Below are 20,087 nucleotides of genomic sequence, written 5' to 3' on the forward strand. Positions count from 1 at the left end.
ATGCCACTTATCAATTTCCTTAGGGGGTCTACTTTCCAAAATGGGGTCATTTGGGGGGGTTTTGTACTGCCCTGCCATTTTAGCACCTCAAGAAATGAGATAGGCAGTCGTAAACTAAAAGCTGCGTAAATTCCAGAAAACGTACCTTAGTTTGTAGATGTGACAACTTTTGCGCAAACCAATAAATATACAATTATTTACTTTTTTTTACCAAAGACATGTGGCTGAATACATTTTGGCCTAAATGTATGACTAAAATTGAGTTTATTGGATTTTTCTAATAACAAAAAGTAGAAAATATCATTTTTTTTTCAAAATTTGCGGTCTTTTTACGTTTATATCGCAAAAAATAAAAATCGCAGAGGCAATCAAATACCATCAAAAGAAAGCTCTATTTGTGGGAAGAAAAGGACGCAAATTTTGTTTGGGTACAACATTGCATGACCGCGCAATTACCAGTTAAAGCAGCGCAGTGCCAAATTGTAAAAAGACCTCTGGTCATTTACCAGCAAAATGGTCCGGTCTGAAAGTGGTTAAGTCTTGCCCATGAGTAGCACAGAAGAATGTTGTCAGATATCATGAGGAGGGCAGGAAGGCCTGGCATTGCAGGCAAAGACAAAACATGGTGATCTTACTGCAGTCCATCAAGCCAGTCACTGTCTTTGGCTGGTGTGGCAAAGAACTTATCATTTTTATAGCTCACATGTAACTTTTAGGATATAGCATACTATACAGAATGCCTTTCACACTCAGCCACCTCCAGGCATCATTGAGGAGACTGAGTTGCTGCTGGATCTCAGGCATAAAGTCTGGTTAGAGTATAAGCTATGTATTCTCTTACTGCAGTAGTGGCTTTTTTCAATCTTCAAGATGTGTTTGAAAATTTGCTCAGAAAACATCTCTGGGTGGGGGCTGTTTGACCCCTATGATAGGCCCAGCCTTTAACTGTTATAATGTAGGTGAATCTCTGTGCCTTCTACACTTTCTACCCTGTGTTGAACTTTTCTTTGTCATCCCTTAAGGCAGGAGCCCTGAGTAATAGTAGTATCTTCCTTTGCAAACACCCAGCATTCAACCTCTGTAAGCCTAAGGCCGCGTACACACGGGTGGACTGTATGGCCTACTTAGTCCGTCGAAACACATTTTAGCGGACAGTCCGCTCGTGTGTGGGCTTCAGCTGACTTTTTCAGCGTGCAGTCTGGCGTACTAAGTATTTCGGAATTTCCGTAATTCTGTCCGTCATACTTTGGTTTCAGCGGACAATCCGCTCGTGAGTAGGCTAGTTCGACGGACTAAGAATGGCGCATGCTCAGAAAGGATTTACACGGCGGAAGGTTGCATCGCTGTGTATTGGACTTCCTATTTCTAGTCCCGTCGTACGTGCTGTACACGTCATCGCGCAAGCTTTCGACGGACTGTTTGTGCATCCGTGTGTGGTCAAGTCCGTTCATTCGAAAGTATGACGGACTGTCCGTCGGATTGTATGACGGACTAAGTAGGCCATACAATCCGGCCTTGTGTACGCGGCTTAACACAAAGCTTGTCTAAGTCATGATGTTGACCACCATTAGGTGGTCAATATGCTTCATTAGGGAGGATTTGCAGCTTTTCAGGAATTTGAAAGTTTTATCCGCCTCCTGTGGAGGAGAGAAACCCGATAAAAATAGTCCAGGAGGGAACACTGAATCAGCCATAGCTGGAAGTGTCTGCACACTAATGCACAAGGCTTGTGTTGCTTTTGTAACAAGATGGTAGGTGCACACGTGGTGCTGGAGCAGGACAACTGGTGTTGAAGTTGTCACGTGACAGATTTTTTATTTTTTTTTTCCACAAAATTTTATTGATAGCAGAAAACAACAAAAACAAGCAAGTACATGTTTCCATGTATGTTTACAGAGCAAAAGGACATTTATGATAAAGAACATATACTTTAACGTATAAAAGCAAAGGTGTTATCAAAACAGGTGAAATATAAGGCTAGGTTTGTAATCAATGAGGGTCTAATGTAAGAAAAAGACAAAAAAATAGAAAGACTATAGTCTTAGAGACGGTGGTCACTAAAGGATTGAATTATATTGATTTAAAGTAATTTATATTGCTATCTTATACTGTAAGCAATAGGGTATATCAGACATCAGTAGTTGTAGTAAGCATGGAGGGGAGGGGGTGGTACAAAAGGGACAAGGGTATACATAGGGGTGTTCAGCTAGATATGTGTAGTAAAATTAGCCATCACTCCTAAGGTATGCATCTGTAAATTTAAAACGCTGCCAGTCATACCATGTTGCAGTAAATCTGGTTAAGGTTTCATGCGAAATGCTAATCAGTTCTTCAATGGTCTCGGTGCTATTCAATCTGTGAAACCATTCAGCCTTCGTTGGGGTAGAAGAGGTACCCCAGTGGCAAGGGATACATTGTTTTGCTGCATTGATCATGTACATATTGAGAGATCTAAGATAACGTCATTTGGGGATATTGGTGTAGTGAAGTAAGTAGGAAGCAGGGGAGAAATCATTGCGTTGGGATGTGACAACAAAGATGGTTTCGTGGACCATCTTCCAAAAATTCTGAATGAGAGGGCACGACCACCAAATATGGAGCATGTCGCCCTCATCCGCGCCACAACGCCAGCATTTATCTGAGCAGGAATTTGAAAACTTGTGGAGCAGTGAGGGCGTCCTATACCATTTAGAAAGTATTTTATAACCACATTCTTGTATTGCTACATTGAGTGAACCCTTGTGTACGTAGCTACAAATTGTGGACCAGTCCGAGTCCGAGAGCTGAACGTCAAGCTCCCGTTCCCATGAGGAAAATGGTGTGCTGGAGAACGCTGAGCTACCTGTGAAGAGTGATGAGTAGAGGATAGATATGAGGTGCCTCTGAGGAGTGTCTTGGGAGCATAAGTTCTCAAGTGTGTTTAGATCTCTCGTCCAATGTGGTACGTTAATCCTTCTATACAGGAAATGGTGAATTTGTCTATATGTCCAATAGGGGATGCGGTTGGGGAACGTGATAGTGTTCAGATCCTCCAGGGAGAGGAGGGCGCCTCTTTTAGTAAAAAAGTGTAGAGCTTGGAGGTCTTTGCAAGGCCAGATGTGAGTAAGAAAATCACTGCTCATTCCTGGGGGAAAAGCCGGATTACCACGGAGTGGAGTAAGAGGACCTATCTCGGGGTTCGGTGTCACTTTTTTAGTCATTTGGTAAAAAGTATTCAGTGTGGCCCCAATCAAGGGGTGTTGTTTGTTGTGCATTTGAATGTGACGTGGGTGTACCCAGGGTAACGAGCCTAAAGGTTGTGGAGTGGTGGAGCGTTCTAAGGAAACCCAATCTTTTACATCCTGATGTACATTCCAGTCCACTATTCTGGTTAGATGCGTTGCCCAGTAGTATCTGCGTAGGTCAGGGAGGGCTATTCCACCTCTATATTTGGGAAGAATAAGGCGGGCAAATTGGATTCTGGGCTTTTTATGTTGCCAGATAAAGGAGGAGCATGCCTGTCTATAGGAATTAAAAAAAGAGACTGGAATATGTATCGGGATCGTTTGTAACAAATAAAGAAAACGCGGTAGAATCTACATTTTAAGGAGAGCAGCCCTGCCAAACCAGGAGATCCGTAGGGCATTCCACCTTTTAAGATCCTCCCTGGTTTCTCTCAAGGCAGGAGCAAAATTTTCTTGGAAAAGGTTGGAGAGGGATGTGGGTAATTTGATGCCCAGGTAAGTAATTGAATTCTTAGCCCAATTGAAGGGAAAGTTGGATTGGCATTGTGAGACCATTTCTGTGGGTAAGGATATGTTCAAGGCGTTAGATTTAGAGTAATTTATTTTCAGATTAGAGATGGAATTAAAAAGATCTAGGTCATTTAGAAGATTGGGGATAGAAATGTGCGGATTGGTCAAAAAGAGAAGAAGGTCGTCAGCAAAGGCCGCTAATTTATAGGTGCGGTGTTTGATTGTGATGCCGTTAATGTCTGGATTAAGCCTTATTTTATTGAGCAGGGGTTCTAGGGTAAGGACAAAGAGTAGGGGCGAAAGGGGGCAGCCTTGTCTAGTACCGTTATGGAGCTGGAAGGCGTTTGACAGGTGGCCATTGACCCGGACCCTAGCAATAGGTCGAGAGTACAATGCACGTATATATGACAATAATATATCCGGGATGCCAATAGTGGATAAGACCAAGTCGATGTAGTGCCAGGCCACTCTGTCAAACGCCTTCTCAGCATCAAGAGACAGAAAGAATCCCTGTTTATTATTAGAGGTTAACCAATGGTGAATGTTCAATGCTTTTATTGTATTGTCCCTACCTTCCCGTCCTGGAACGAATCCTACTTGGTCTAAGGAGATCAGGGACGGGAGAAGGGGCAACAGACGATTTGCAAGGATCTTGGCATACATTTTTACGTCAACATTGATGAGCGAAATGGGGCGGTAGTTTGTAACCAGGGATGCATCCTTGCCCTCCTTCGGTAAAACCGCTATATGTGCTTCTAGCATTTGTGGGGGGGGAGATGAATTGGAATCAAAGGATCTGAAGGCCGCAAGAAAATGAGGTTGAAGTATATCTTTAAAGGTTTTGTAATACAGTAATGAGAAGCCGTCCGGGCCAGGAGCCTTTCCGACTTTCATTTCTTTCAAGGCCGTTGTAAATTCTTCTTCCGAGAGAGGGGTGTTTAAACTTTGGCTGACTTCCGGTGATAGTGGGGTAGGGCAATATTTGGAAAGAAAATCTTTGATGAATATTTTCCTGGCATCTGGATTATGGGTGCTTTTGGGGTCGAGAGGTAAGTTATAAAGGGCTTGGTAGTATTCCACAAATTGTTGGGCTATGGCTTCATTGGAAGCATGAGTGGTCCCGCTTTTGTCGGTGATGTGATGTACTGTGTTACTTTGTTTTTTATGTTGAACAGCTCTGGCCAGGAGACCACCCGCTTTGTTACCCTGTTCGTAAAAGAGTTTATGTCTCAAAATATATTGCCTCTTAGTTTTTAAGTGTAGTTCTTCCAAAAGTAGTCTCCTAGCCTGAGTCAGTTCCTGGTAGGTTTGTAGAGCAAGGGTCTGTTTGTGTGTGGCCTCCAGTGCACCTATCTGAGAGGTAAGTTTTGCGATTTTGGCTTGGCGTTCCCTTTAATGTTGGCCGACAATTTTAGAAGTTCTACCCGGATGACAGGCTTATGAGCTTCCCATTGGATAAGAGCGGGAGTTTCTGGGAGGTCGTTAAATAGGAAGTACTCCTTAATGCGTTTGGAGAAATTGTCTATGTTCACTGGATCTTTTAGTAGGGAAGGATTTAGCCTCCATGTCTTAGTCGTGGTGGTTGTGTCTGGGAACTCTAATAAGATGGTGATCGGATGGTGGTCAGAGAATGTCATGGGCTCAATTGAGGCTTTTTTTAATAGAGGAATGTCGGATTGAGAGATGAAAAAGTAATCGATTCGGGAATATTTTTGATGGAGAGGAGAGAAATATGTATAATCTTTATCTTGCGGGTTCAACGTCCTCCAGGTGTCATGAAGCATAAGATGTTGGAGTTGTAATTTAATTTGTTTTAAAGCTTTGTATGGTATAGCTGAGGTACCTGAAGATGTGTCCATTATCGGGTTGAGGGGAATGTTAAAATCCCCTCCAAGAATTAAAATTCCTGATGAAAAGGAGGTTAGGAGGTCGCATATAGTGCGGAAAAATGCAACTTGTTTGGTGTTGGGAGAATAAATATTTGCGATTGTGATAGGTTTAGAGTGAATGGTGCCTTTAAGGAATAGGTATCTCCCCTCGGGGTCACTTAGAGAGTCTATCAACTTAAAAGGTGTGTTTTTGGAGAAAAGGGTTGACACTCCTTTTGTTTTAGATTGTTCGTTGGTCGCATGGAAGACTGTGGGGAATGCTCTATCCGATAGCTGAGGGATTTTACTTCTCATGAAATGAGTTTCTTGGATACAGACTATATTCGCTCTAAGTTTGTAACATTGTCGAAGAAGATGGGATCTTTTCTCCGGAATATTTAAGCCTTTAACATTGATAGAGACCATCTTCAGCGAGAGGGCAGCGGAGCGTAGGTGCGAGGAGGCCATGATCTATCGGAGCTTCTGGAGTTGTAACAAGTGTTATGAGTATGTGCGATGCAATCTGTACTTAAAGTGAAGCTGAACAAGACATGGGTGAGGCGGGGGGGTGGAAGATCGAAGTTTGGAAAAGGGGGGGAACAGTGTACCGTCTGAGCGTTGAAAAAGTATTGAGATATAAGGAACAGGGTATAGAGAGTGTAACCAATTAATGGTGTCTGGCGTGTAGCAAGAACCAGCTCGCTAACCCTTGTGTGGAATATATCCGGCACAAGGTACACCCAGGATAATTCAGGGGTAATATGTGCTGAAAGGTGTCGAGATAGAGAAGCGAAACTGACTACCGCTGTGTGGGGTGGGGTCCGATGTGAGGAAAAGTAGTATTAGTACAATCAGGGGTGCAGTTTGCTGAACGGAGGGGTTGGTGAAGATGCTAATGGAGGAGGTAATGCAAGTATAAAGGGGGGTCAAAGCGACTTGTGTAAGTGTGAAATGTGGCTGTGGTGTGAAACATGTGTCCTATACTAGAAGGCGTCTGTTAGGGTCTTCAGGTAGTGAGTCTGACTTGGTGGAAGGGGACCTCTCTTACGGCTCTGGTTCTAGTCTCTCTGGAATGGAAACAGGGAGACTGGAGCGCAGCGGGGTAGGAGGATCCAGCCAGGTGCAGCGGCAGATGCTAGGTAGATGAGGATCCTCTGGTGCAGGAGCTCTCTGTAGCAAGCAGGCAGCTGGTGGAGAAGGCCACGGACCGTGGGACCAGGATGGGTGGATCTCTGGATGAGGAGGTAGCAGACACAGAAGCAAGCAAGAGCCAGCAGAAGAATCAGGTAACAGGCAGAGGTTCGGCAACAGGAATCAGTCCAAGAAGGGTCAAACAAGCCGGGGTCGGAGCAGGAGAGATCAGCAGAGTCAGACGGAGCCGGGTCAGGTATCAGATAGGGTTCAGGCAAAATAGCAGGTCACTTCGGGTACAAGCTGCAGACGAAACAGCACAGAACCCCCGCAGCTGTGCCTTTAAAAAGGGCCACTGGCGCCAATCGTACTAATGCTCGCCCGTGCATGCGTGTACCGCGCGCACATACGAACGGCGTGCACCCGCGCGCGTCTGAAGACGCTCGTGCCCACGACGACCCGCGGCACGAACGCGTGTGTGCATACGGAGAGCCGATCGCATGGAACGGGCGGATTCCTGACATTGCCCCCCCACAAGGGGCAACCTCCGGGTGCCCCTAGTGGCTCTTTTCTCCGGGTGTGCAGCAAAGAAGGCCTGGATTAGTCTATTAGCATGTAAGTTAGTAGCAGGTTCCCATGAATTATTCTCCGGGCCATAGCCCTTCCATTTAATCAGAAACTGACCTTGTCCCCGTCATCTTCTGAAATCCAGGATGGCCTCCACTTCAAATTCCTCGCTGCCATCAATCAGCACAGGGTCAGGTGGCCTTGTTCCTCTACCAGGGAAGGGATCAGGTACAGCAGGCTTAAGCAGAGCTACATGAAAGACTGGGTGTATTCTCATGGAATCAGGTAAGGACAATTCATATGACACCTCGTTAATCCTCCTCTTAACAGGAAACGGGCCCAGAAACTTGGGTGCCAACTTCCTGGAGGGGCAGGCTAATTTTAAATTAGAAGAAGACAGCCATACCTGGTCCCCGACTTGAAGGATCAATTCTCCCCTTCTCCCTCGATCGAAGCTCCTCTTGCTGTCAGCCTGAGCCTTGGTTATGGCCTCCTGCAGGGTCCGGTTATTCCGCTGAAGAAAGGATACTGTGTCCTGTACTGCTGGAACATGGGATTCTGTAAGGATATCGGGAAGAAAAGACAGGTTAAAACCGTAATTGGCAAAGAACGGGGACTGCCCTGTGGTAGCATGGCTGGCATTGTTGTAGGCGAATTCCGCCAGAGGTAACAGGGAAACCCAATCATCCTGAACAAAGGAAGAGAAACATCTGATGTATTGCTCGAGGGTTTGGTTGGTGCGTTCCGTTTGCCCATTGGTCTGTGGGTGGTAGGCGGAGGACAGGGCCAACTCTATTTTCAAAGCCTCACATAGGGCTCTCCAGAAACGGGAGGTGAACTGAACCCCTCTATCAGATACGATGTTGGTGGGTACCCCGTGAAGCCTGATTATCTCCTTGATGAAAATGTGGGCAGTCTCGGTCGCGGAGGGGGTTCCCTTTAAGGGTAGGAAGTGGGCCATCTTAGACAAACGGTCACAAACTACAAAGATGGCAGTACAGTTCTCAGAAGGGGGAAGTTCCACAATGAAATCCATAGTAATCATCCGTCAGGGGCAGTCGGGTGCGGGAAGAGGTTTAAGCAGCCCCCAGGCCCGATTTCTGGGGACCTTATTCCGGCTACATACGGGGCAAGAATTCACGTACTGCTTGCAGAACTCCCTCATGCCTGGCCACCAGAAGGAGCGTTGTACAAGCTCCAAAGTCTTGCGGACACCAAAGTGCCCAGCGAGCGGATGGTCATGGAGGAGACCCAAGACCTTTACTCTCACGTCTTCAGGGACGAAGATCAGGTTGTCCTTCCAAAGCAGGCCCTCCCTGGATGCTAATGAAAATCCTGGGGGACAGGAGGATGTGGAGGAAGCACTTCTTAGCAGAGACACTAGGTCTGGTTGGATGAGTAGAAAGGTGTTAGCAGGGAGGATGGTATCCGGGGGTGCGGTATCCTTGGAGCTGTCAAACATGCAGGAGAGTGCATCCGGCTTCACATTTCTTGATCCAGGGCGATAGGTTATGTGAAAGCAGAACCGAGAGAAAAAGAGGGCCCAGCGGGCCTGCCGAGGTTTTAGACGTTTAGCGGTACGGAGGTACTCGAGATTTTTGTGATCCGTGTAGATGAGCACGGGGTGTACCGCCCCCTCAAGTAAGTATCTCCACTCCTCCAAAGCAGACTTAATGGCAAGTAATTCCCGGTCACCCACATCATAATTCCTCTCCGCCGGAGAGAGTTTTCGGGAAAAGAACCCCACGGGGTGCATCAGGTCGTCTTTACCTAAGCGCTGGGAGACCACCGCCCCTACTGCTATCTCAGAGGCATCTACCTCCAGAATAAAGGGTCTAGACGGATCCGGGTGACTGAGGATGGGAGCAGAGGTAAACAAGTCCTTGAGTTTCTTGAAGGCGGCCTGGGCTTCAGGACCCCAATGAAAACGCATATTTTGCTTAGTGAGCTGGGTGATGGGGGAGATAATGGCTGAGAACCCCTTAATAAATTTCCTTTAGAAATTGGCGAAGCCCACAAAGCGTTGGATGCCCTTCTTGTCGGTGGGGGCTGGCCATTCGAGGACAGCAGCAACTTTTTGCGGGTCCATCCTGATGCCTGCTGGGGAGATTTCAAGGCCGAGGAATTGGATATCCTGTTGCTCGAATTTACATTTTTCGGCTTTAGCGTAAAGTCCATGTTGCCGGAGCCGAAGCAGTACTCTGCCGACGTGTCCCCGGTGCTGTTCCAGGGACCTGGAGAAGATCAGGATGTCATCAAGATATACGATAATGAAAATATCCAAAAAGTCCCGGAAAACATCGTTAATCAAGTGCTGGAAGGTGGCTGGGGCGTTACACAACCCGAAAGGCATCACTAGGTACTCGTAGTGCCCAAAGCGAGTTCGGAACGCAGTCTTCCACTCGTCACCTGCTCGTATACGGACCAAGTTATAGGCTCCCCTCAAATCCAATTTGGTGAAGATGGTAGCCGACCTCAGTTTTTGAAAAAGTTCTGGAATCAGGGGTAGGGGATAGCGGTTTTTAATCGTGATTCTGTTCAGCTCTCGATAGTCCACACAAGGTCGAAGGGTCTGGTCTTTTTTAGTAACAAAGAATATCCCAGCACCGGCAGGAGACGTGGAGTGACGGATGAACCCCTTCTTGAGGTTCTCGGAGATGTGGGCCTTCAGAGCCTCTTGCTCCTTCTCGGACAAAGGGTAGACACATCCAAACGGGATCTCTGCCCCAGGAAGGAGCTCAATGGGACAATCGTAGGGGCGATGTGGGGGAAGGGAATCAGCCCCCCGTTTACTGAAGACATCCAGAAACTCGTGGTAAGGCTCGGGGACTGATTGACATAAGTCCAGGTCTGGGTCTAGGCAGAGGAGCGTTCCGGACTGTACAGAAGCCCCAGGAAGACAGTGGTCCTGGCAGTAAGGGGAGAGGAACCTCACCTCTCCAGAAGACCAGTCAATGGAGGGATTGTGTGCCTGCAGCCATGGTATGCCCAGGATCACAGGAAAAAGTGGGGATGAAATGACATCAAGAGTTAACAGTTCCGTATGTCGGCAGGAGGTGGAGGTGGGTAGTGGAAGGGTCTCCTGGGTAACTCGGCCAGATTTAATATGGGAACCATCGGCCAGGAAGATAGAGAGTCCACGAGGTTTTTTCTGGAGTGGAATGGAGTGTAGGTTGGTGAAGGCAGCGTCAATGAAGCAACCGCAGGCCCCGGAGTCAAGGATGGCGTTGACGTGGATCGTTCTTCCCTGTAGCTGAAATGAGAGCAGAAGGGCAACATGGAAAGAGTTGGAAGGCAGGTTTAAGGAACTGTGAGACACTGAAGAGAGGCACTTACGTGACTTAACGGGACAGTTGGCCACATAATGTCCGGAGCCGCCACAGTATAGGCACAAGTTCACCTGTCGGCGGCGGGCTCGCTCTTCAGGAGACAGGGTAGGTCGGAGTAATCCAAGCTGCATAGGTTCCTCAGGAGCGGGAGAAACACTGGCAGGCCCCCTTTGGGGGGGAGGAGAGAAGAAAGGTGTGGAAGACGGGGTTCTGGCGGTCATCCAGGCAGGTCTCAAAGGTTGGGAGGAGCGTTCGGCCCTACGCTCGCGAAGTCTTCGATCGATCTGAATGGCCAGAGCAATTAAGTCCTCTAAGGCGTCAGGGGTACCAACACGGGCTAATTCGTCCTTGAGGCCCTCAGACAGGCCCATGCGAAATTGGTGTCTTAGGGCCAACTCGTTCCACTGGGTATCTGCGCTCCAGCGTCTAAAGTCCGAGACATAGTCCTCAGCCGTCCTACGGCCCTGCTGGAGTGCAGTTAATGCGGATTCTGCGGTGGCAGCCCGCTGGGGATCGTCGTAAAGTTGAGCCATCCCTTCGAAGAAGGTAGAGAGAGTCTGAGTAAGGGGGCTGTTATTCTAAAGAAGGTGGTGGACCCAGGACTGAGGTTCTCCTTGCAGAAGAGAGATAACAAACCCCACCTTAGTTGCCTCCAGGGAGAAGGTCCTGGGCTGGAGGGCAAAGTATAGCTGGCAGGCATTGCGAAAAGCCCGGAATTTGGAGCGGTCCCCTGCAAACCTCTCTGGAATGGGAACCCTAGGCTCAGGTGGAAGCATCATGATTGCCGAATGGGCGGCTGGCTGAACAGGAGGAGGCTGAGGTGTGGTGTCTGATGAACCCGGGGTAGAGAGATGCTGAACACGCTCCTCCAACCTGGTGTAGCCATCCTGAAGAGACTTCACGGCCTGAGTGAGAGCCGCAAGGTGGGAGCAGATCTCCTTCATGGCGGAGGCCCCTTCCGCAGACTCAGACATGGCTGTTTCGTACTGTTATGGTCTTCAGGTAGTGAGTCTGACTTGGTGGAAGGGGACCTCTCTTACAGCTCTGGTTCTAGTCTCTCTGGAATGGAAACAGGGAGACCGGAGCGCAGCGGGGTAGGAGGATCCAGCCAGGTGCAGCGGCAGATGCTAGGTAGATGAGGATCCTCTGGTGCAGGAGCTCTCTGTAGCAAGCAGGCAGCTGGTGGAGAAGGCCACGGACCGTGGGACCAGGATGGGTGGATCTCTGGATGAGGAGGTAGCAGACACAGAAGCAAGCAGGAGCCAGCAGAAGAATCAGGTAACAGGCAGAGGTTCGGCAACAGGAATCAGTCCAAGAAGGGTCAAACAAGCCGGGGTCGGAGCAGGAGAGATCAGCAGAGTCAGACGGAGCCGGGTCAGGTATCAGATAGGGTTCAGGCAGAATAGCAGGTCACTTCGGGTACAAGCTGCAGACGAAACAGCACAGAACCCCCGCAGCTGTGCCTTTAAAAAGGGCCACTGGCACCAATCGTACTAACGCTCGCCTGTGCGTGCGTGCACCCGCGCACGTCTGAAGACGCTCGTGCCCACGACGACCCGCGGCGCGAACGCGCGTGCGCGTACGGAGAGCCGATCGCACGGAACGGGCGGATTCCTGATAGCGTCCCGGATCCTGTGGTGGGGGGATAAGGACTCATGAGAGGGTAGAGATTAAGGGTCAGTTATCAACCGGTGAGAGGCAAAAATGCGGAGGTCATGGTATAAATAAAACAGGCAAGACCTACTTAGTGTGACCATCATTAACATTCAATAAAACATAACTAAACCATATAAGAACTCGGTTGAAAACAATAGGTAACAAGTAAAACTTCGGCAAAACAATCAGAGCAAGTTAGTTTCACCTGTATTTGTGATGTGCCGTACTCTCCCCAGTTCGGGTGGGGTTAGTGTCTGGTTTTGGGTGGGGATGAGACCACCCGAGCCCAAACCAGGGCATGTGAGTCGGGCAGGACAAACCAGCATCAGTAGGAAAAAAATTTCAAGTGGAACCCATCTGAAGCAACCTTATGTGGGAGTGGATGTGCGTGCGGATTTGCACAATCTCCAGGAATCCTCTCCAACATAGGATGCCACTCATATTCATATGTGAGACCATATGGCTAGATGTGATGCCCCCTATATAGTATGTCCCACAAGTGCGTAACATGGTGTCTGACCCAGGGTATGGGTGTCCGTGTTTATCATATAAAGGGGGTATAATCCTAACTGAGGAACTGCTATAGGCCCTGGATGGAAGCTAGGAACTATCTTAATTATAAAAGACGCTGCAGTTTTGGGAGCTGTGGCCATGTGGGGGCCTTCCGTTGAACCTCATCTTGGCAGGACTGGTGCCAATGATAGTGTGACTAGCTTGTAGTGAGGGAAAGGGGGTGTATGCGTTCTGGCAATCAGAACTACCTCTCCTGCAAGAAATTAAGGATGTCGGCCCTGATTAATAAGGTTGGACCCTATTTGGGATCAATTAGCAATGGCCATTAAACGGATCATGTCTCCTATTGAAGGAAGGGAGAGTACAAATCCCAGTATAACAAAGTACCCAAAACTAGTTGACATGCAAGCAACGAAGGACGACCTGCACGGATCGTGTTACCAGCTTTCCCTAATCTGGGAGTACGGGTGGAGTACAGGTCACGTGACAGGAGATCAGTCTCCGGAGCGCAGAGGCCGTCGTATTCTGGTGGAGTTATTAACGCTGAATACGTGACTTCTCGTAAACAGCCCAGTAAAGGACACACTATACCTCAAAAGTCAGGCGTATGTGGTCACAGTGTGTGGCTAAGACATGAAGGCCATATCTTCAAATCCGTGCAGATCATCCTTCGGAAGAGATAAATAGAGGGAATAAACAAAAGAAAAAGCAAAATATATATCAGCACAAAAAACATACTGGGTATGCGGACCTACAGCAGATCTAATCTCGGAATTGGGGGTTAGGTGTACCATAAACCTTTAACAAATAGTCTCTTGCGCGCATTATACGGTCAATGAAATCCCTCATTTCAGAAGGGTAAGAATAGCTTAGTCAAACTGGTGAGAGCCGCTCGGCTTATAAGTAAAGTCAGGCATTTAGCTAAAAAAAAAGAGCACAATAATGTTGTTCTGAACAGCAAGAAAAAAAAGGAAAAAGAAGTAGAAGGGCCGATTAGGCAAGTATAGCCACTTAGCTGGATGGTTGGATATGAAGTGGCTCGATTCAGCGATCCCTGCGAGCCCGTCTTGTATGCGGTGCTTTTGATGGACTGGATCCATAAGTGGAGCTCAACGCCAAGTACGGTTACGGTGCTCTTGGGTGTCCATCGGTTCGCTTCCTGGTGGTGGACGTCTTGCAGACTGCGGGCGAAATTCTGCATACCAATCAGGGACCTCTGTGTAGGGGATTTCCAGCGTAGCACAAAAACGCCTTAGGTCTTCAGGGACCCTGAGCATTGCGGAGCGGCCCTGTGAGGAGGCCGATAGTGCAAATGGGTATTTCCAACGGTACGGGATCCCCTTGGCGCGAAGAACATCCAGTAGAGGGAGGAGTTCTTTGCGGCCTTGTAAAGTAATGGAGGATAGGTCTTGGAATAAACAGACCTCCACATCTTTATATAGCAGCGGGTTCTTGGTGCGAGCCTGCCTAAGGATGTCCTCTTTAAGTTGATAGTCTATTACACAGCAGACCACATCCCGGGGTGGATCAGAGTCCTTGCCGCGCGGGTGGAGGGCGCGATGAATGCGTTCCAGCCCTATAGGTGTCACAGGGTCTCTTTCAAGGATGATGTTAAAGAGGCCTATCACTTCAGCTTGTAGGTGTTCTGCCTCGATCGACTCTGGAAGGCCTCGGAGGCGGAGATTGTGGCGTCTGCCGCGATTGTCCAAGTCTTCCATGTGGCGGTTCAGCTCTCTAAGAAGCATGGTGTGTGTATCAATGACTTGACAGGATCGGCGGATCACAGCAGAATGTTGTGCTGTCCTCTGTTCCACCTCTTGCACTCTGCCTGCGATCGCCTGGATGTCAATCCGAAGGTCTGAGATCGCCGCCGTCAGCGTGTCTTTGATATCTGCAGCCACAGATCTAAGATCACTGAGACTGGGGTGCTGCTGTGGAGCGAGGATAATCTCTCCATTGGCAGAGGAAGGCCGTGTGGAGCTTGCAGAGTTGGGAGGGGGAGGTGAGCCTCGTGTGGGCGCCATGTTGCCGGCCTGGGAGCGGAACATGTCGGGTATGTTCTGAGTCGCCCTGTTGGTTAGGTCACGAGGGGACCTAGATCGGGATGTGGAGGACCCACGGGAGGACGTTCCCATGTCGGTCTGTGAGTCAGTCTGATAAGTGTACCTCCGTTTCAAGCTGTTTCCCCTCCGTGTCAGCGGGAGCTCAGGAATCAGGCTGCCATTCTCCTCAGCGTTCAGGCCACGCCCCCCGTGCCAGATTTACATTTGTTGAGTATCCGGACAGCTCCCTAAGTAGTACAGGGGTAGAAGCCAAGGGTAGATCAGCCGAAATGTTAAAGTTCAGGAGAGGCGTTTCCAAGATGGCAATGTGAGCAGTCGCACTCTCCACGAGCTCCACTGGATTCCTCTTTATTACCCACTTCCTCTGGACATAACCCTTTTATCGACCGCCTGGAGAATCCTAGATAAGGTGGCGGATTTCACGTGCGCAGTGCAATAAGGGAAAGAAATTGAAATTCCCCCGATAATGGAGGAAACACCGTCACTCTTCGGCCCACACGTGGAGACATGCGCTTGGCGCTGCTCGAACATGGCCTCTCAGATTCATCCCATGGAGTCGGCTGACTCCTGGCTGCCCTGGTTAGCAGAAAGACAAGTATTTGGCGCAAATCAAAGATATTAGGTTCCCACTTAAAAAAAGTCTATAAAATTACATATGATAGTGAGTGCAGGGAATGCACTACTTTGTCAAAGTCCAAAAAAGGAAAATTAAATGTTCTTTAGTTCGTGAGGAGAGGGGGGGGGGGGGAGAGGGATGGAGAGGGGGGATGGATCCGCATGCAGGGCTGCCACCTTAAAAGAGCTGAAACTTAAGCTCCTGGATTGCTGCAGATAAAGGAGAAAAAAGAGAGAGAGGGGCGCCTCTGGGTGCAGATTTTTCAAAAGGTTTTATTTTCAGTGTAAAAACATAAAATTTTGCACTCACATTTAGTAGGCAAAAGGTAAGCATTAAACACAGGGGGTCATCTGGTATATCTGATTATGGGACGTCAGCCAGTGATCCGGTCCACATCTGTCATCTCGTTGTTCCTGTTCCTCTCACATGAGGTCCACTACAGGTGTTTTTTATGAAGCAGCCGGCTTATGGTGGACACGAGATGTGCGGTCTTCAGAACGAGGCTTGGGAGGCAGAGATGACCAGGGCGCGGGGCTGTGACGTCAGAGGGTATGCGACGCGTTTCTTGAGCGTGCGGGTCGAGATTGTCGGACGACCGCGCTCTTTCATCAGGCAGAATCAGAATAAAGTGAAGGGGACTAAGGATTTAAATAGGGGCAGGCTAAGGATAGTAGGCGTGGCTGGAGGTGGACTAGGAACAAGTGAAGGGGCGTGGCTACGGCCGAGTATGGGGAAGGAAACGATGAGTAATGAGGGGGGAGGGAGAGAGGGAGAGCAGCAGCGGCTTGGTATAAGGAGAAAGAAAACGTCTATGGGGAAATCTTATGTATAAATCTGTAAAAATGTCTATGGAATAAAATTCTATGGGAAAAAAGTCAAAAATAAGTGGGAAAAAAAGAAAAAAAAGAAGGGGATGGGAAAATGATAAAAGATATATATAAAAAAAGGATAAAAAAGCTTAAAAAAGCTTAAAGGGAGGGGAGTAAAAAGGAAAGTAAAAGGAGGCAAGGAGCATAACATGGAGTGTGTGGATATAATTGTATTGGGGATTGGACGTGCAGGACATATGTGTGTAAGGGGATAAAAATAGTGTATGTGTAAATACACATATATAAATACACATATAGATACATACGCTTACCCGTGTTTAAATGAAAAAAACGGGATGTATAAAATGAAAATGAAAATAAAAACAGAAGTAAAATCAAAAACGTACACCCGCACACATATGCCTACATGGACACATGTGTGTATGTGTGTACGCACATACATGAGTGTGGGGCGCGGGGAGGGGAAAAGGAGTACGAGGGAGTAGATTACGAGGGGGGGGGAGGAAAAAGGAAAGAAAAGGGGGGGGAAGGCCTGGGGGGGGGGAGGATGGGCCTGGGGGGGATGGGGGAGGGGACTGAAGGGTGGGTGGGGGGGGGGAGGGATAAGAGCTATTATACTAATACAAAATGATAAGAATTATTTTCTACATATGCATGAGTACATATACAAGCCAATGTCAATACATGATTCTTTGCAAGGAGAAAAGAGAATATAACCGCTTGAGAAATACAGTAATGGTAAAACAGTATGCATAATAATATATTTGCCATAAATACCGGTAGCTAAAACGAGCGGATAGATTGAGAGGATATCTATATAGGTAAGGGGATGTTTTTTTGTAAAGTCATGTTGTGTGATAAGGACGGCACCATGGACGAGGGGTGTCTGGTATGGGGCAGTTCGAGCTCTGCGACAGATGATAACAGGTGGGTTATAAGGTAGTGGTACATCAGAGGATGGTGGCAATTTCGATACACTCGTTGATTCCCCCTGGGGAGAGTGCGTCGAGGGTATAGATCCAGAAGGTTTCGCGAGAGCATAATTTTTTAAACCTTTCCGCTGGAGGGAGATGGTTGGGGATCTGCTCGATAACCCAGACCTTGAGGCCTGATGTGGACCCCTTATGAGAGAGGGCGAAGTGTCTAGGCATGCTATGGGGGTCTGTGCCTCCTTCTATTAGTCTACGATGCTCACCGAAACGTTGTCTGAGTGTCCTAATGGTTCTCCCTACATATATGAGACCACAGGGACAACTCAGACCATATATTACGAAATCGGATGAGCAGTTATAAAATTCTTTTAGTTCATAGGTTTTGCCCTTGGTGGTGAATTCTTTTTGTCCGTGATTGACAAATTTACATGTTTTACAAAGTGCTTTGTGGCATTGATACATCCTAGTTAGGGGTATCAGTTGGAGGGTTTTGGGAAAAATGGATTGGGTTTTTAATTTACTGGGTGCGATTTTGTTTCTCAAGTTTGGGGCCCTACGGTAAGTGACAGATGGTCGGGCTGGGAGTTCGGTTTTCAGGTGGGGGTCCTGCTGTAGAATACTCCAGTGTTTTTTTAAAATTCTTTCCATAGTTTTGTGGTGGTGGTGATGAATCTACTAGAGAAATTTTGTGGGGAGCGGTCTGTTTTTGTCGCAGTTTTTTCTGAGAGGCACTGTTTGAAAGCGTTTTCTATAAGAGGTGCAGGATAATTTTTTTCTTTAAATTTAGTTTTCAGGGTGTTACTGGATTCGATATAGTCAATTTGTTTGGTGCAGTTTTGCCTTAGGCGCCAAAATTGTCCCTTTGGGATATTTTTGATCCATTTTGGGTAGTGACAGCTATTAAAGTGAAGGTAGGAGTTGCCCCCGGTTGGTTTCGTATAATTTTTTGAGATAATAGCATGACCTTCGTGTCCCAGTTCTAGGTCTAAAAATGCTATGGTCTCGGAGTTGGTATTAGACGTAAAGGATAGGCCATAGGGGTTATTGTTGCAATGTTGAACAAAGGGGGGGATTGAGTCAGCTGCTCCATCCCAGATGAGGATAATGTCATCTATGTATCTACCGAAAAAGATTATGTTTTCTGAAAAAGGATTATTTTTGTAGATGTAGTGGGACTCCCAGAAGCTCATCGCAAGGTTCGCATATGAGGGCGCAAAATTAGCGCCCATAGCTGTACCTTGGATCTGTTGGTAGAAGTCACCGTTGAAGGTAAAATAGTTATGTGTCAAACAAAAATTAACGGCCTTTAGCACAAAGTCAGCTTGCCTCATATTCATTAGGGGCTCATTGATTAAGAAATCTTCAATGGCTTTTAGGCCAAAGTCATGTGGGATAGAGGTATACAGTGAGCTGACATCCAGGGAAAGCCAGGTATATGACGTTTCCCATCTGTAAGGGGCCAGGAGTTCTAGGAGGTGACGACCATCGCGAATATAGGATTGCAGTTGTGTCACCAAGGGCTGTAGGAATTGATCAATGTATAAACTGAAGCCTGTGGTGACACTATCCATAGCAGCCACAATTGGTCAGCCGGGAGGGTGGTGGAGATTTTTATGTACTTTGGGTAGATGGTAGAAGTAGGGGATTTGGTAGAAATTTTTTTGTAAGAAGGCGGCTTCTGTTTTTGTGAGGATCCCTTCTTGGAGGGCAGATTTGGTTAAAGCCTCGGCTTCTTTTGCAAATGTATTGGTTGGGTCATAAGTCAGTTTTTTGTAAGTAGAATCATCTGCAAGGAGGCGGAGGGACTCCGCCACATAGTCGAATCTGTCTAGGAGGACTATTCCGCCCCCTTTGTCAGCAGGCTTGATTACTATGTCTTCTTTATGTATTAGCTTGTCTAGAGCTAAGATTTCGGAGCGGGTTAGATTGTTTTTAAATTTTTGATTTTTTGGGGATTTTGAAGTGGTGGAGTCCCTCCGCCTCCTTGCAGATGATTCATTGACCTGCCAGAGGGAGCTGAGGGGGGGGCCCGACGGCCTTTGTTGAAGTCAAGCACCGATCGCTCCTCCCTGATGCACGCTTCTCCCCTACTACACTGCAGAGAGGGCACACTGTGTCCCGCTAAAGCCAGACCCCCGGGAGCCCCCCTGGGACCCCCAAGGACCTTCATCCTTCGTATGCTCTATTTCAGTGACAAGGACGAGGTCCTCCGTGCATCCAGGCTGCTGGGGGAACTCTGCTTTCAAAATGCCAAATTAATGATATTCCTAATGATTACTCGGTCGAGACCCAGAGGCTACGCAAGTCGTTCAACCAGGTGAAGAGGGCGCTGAGAGCCCACAATATCAAATATAGCGTGCTGTTTACTTGCGGCTCTGAATCCAGGATGGAGAGACATCTCGCTTTTTCCACACACCCAGAAAGAGGCCTCTGCCTGGCTGGATTCCTTACCACCAAACCGCTGGGTGAACTATTCCACTCTTGGGAGATCAAGCCTGCGGTGGGCCTGACTAGTTTTGTTGACCTGTTGTCTTCCCGCTGCCGCCTGCTGAACCCCCCTCCTTTTTGCAGCAGTCTTCCCCCTGGTTTTTTCCTTAGCCGAATGTCCCCCATACTAAAACCAACTTATTTGCTTGATTGTTGCACCTCCTTGTAGCAGCTTATCTGGGACAGTGAAACACGTTACTGGGGGAGGCCTGCACTGCTATACCTAGGCTCACTTCTGGGCTACAGTTGGTTTAAGTTACTTTTCCTTTATCTTTGGTTTATCTTTTTTATCACTGCAACACAAGTTTTCTGCCCCTGACAAGATCAGGAGATGCACTCAATACTCTTCCCTCTGTTTATT

The sequence above is a fragment of the Lithobates pipiens genome, unplaced genomic scaffold (assembly GCF_037356315.1).
Source record: "Lithobates pipiens isolate NorthernLeopardFrog02 unplaced genomic scaffold, aLitPip1_a1.2 Scaffold_25, whole genome shotgun sequence".
In the NCBI taxonomy this organism is placed as follows: domain Eukaryota; kingdom Metazoa; phylum Chordata; class Amphibia; order Anura; family Ranidae; genus Lithobates; species Lithobates pipiens.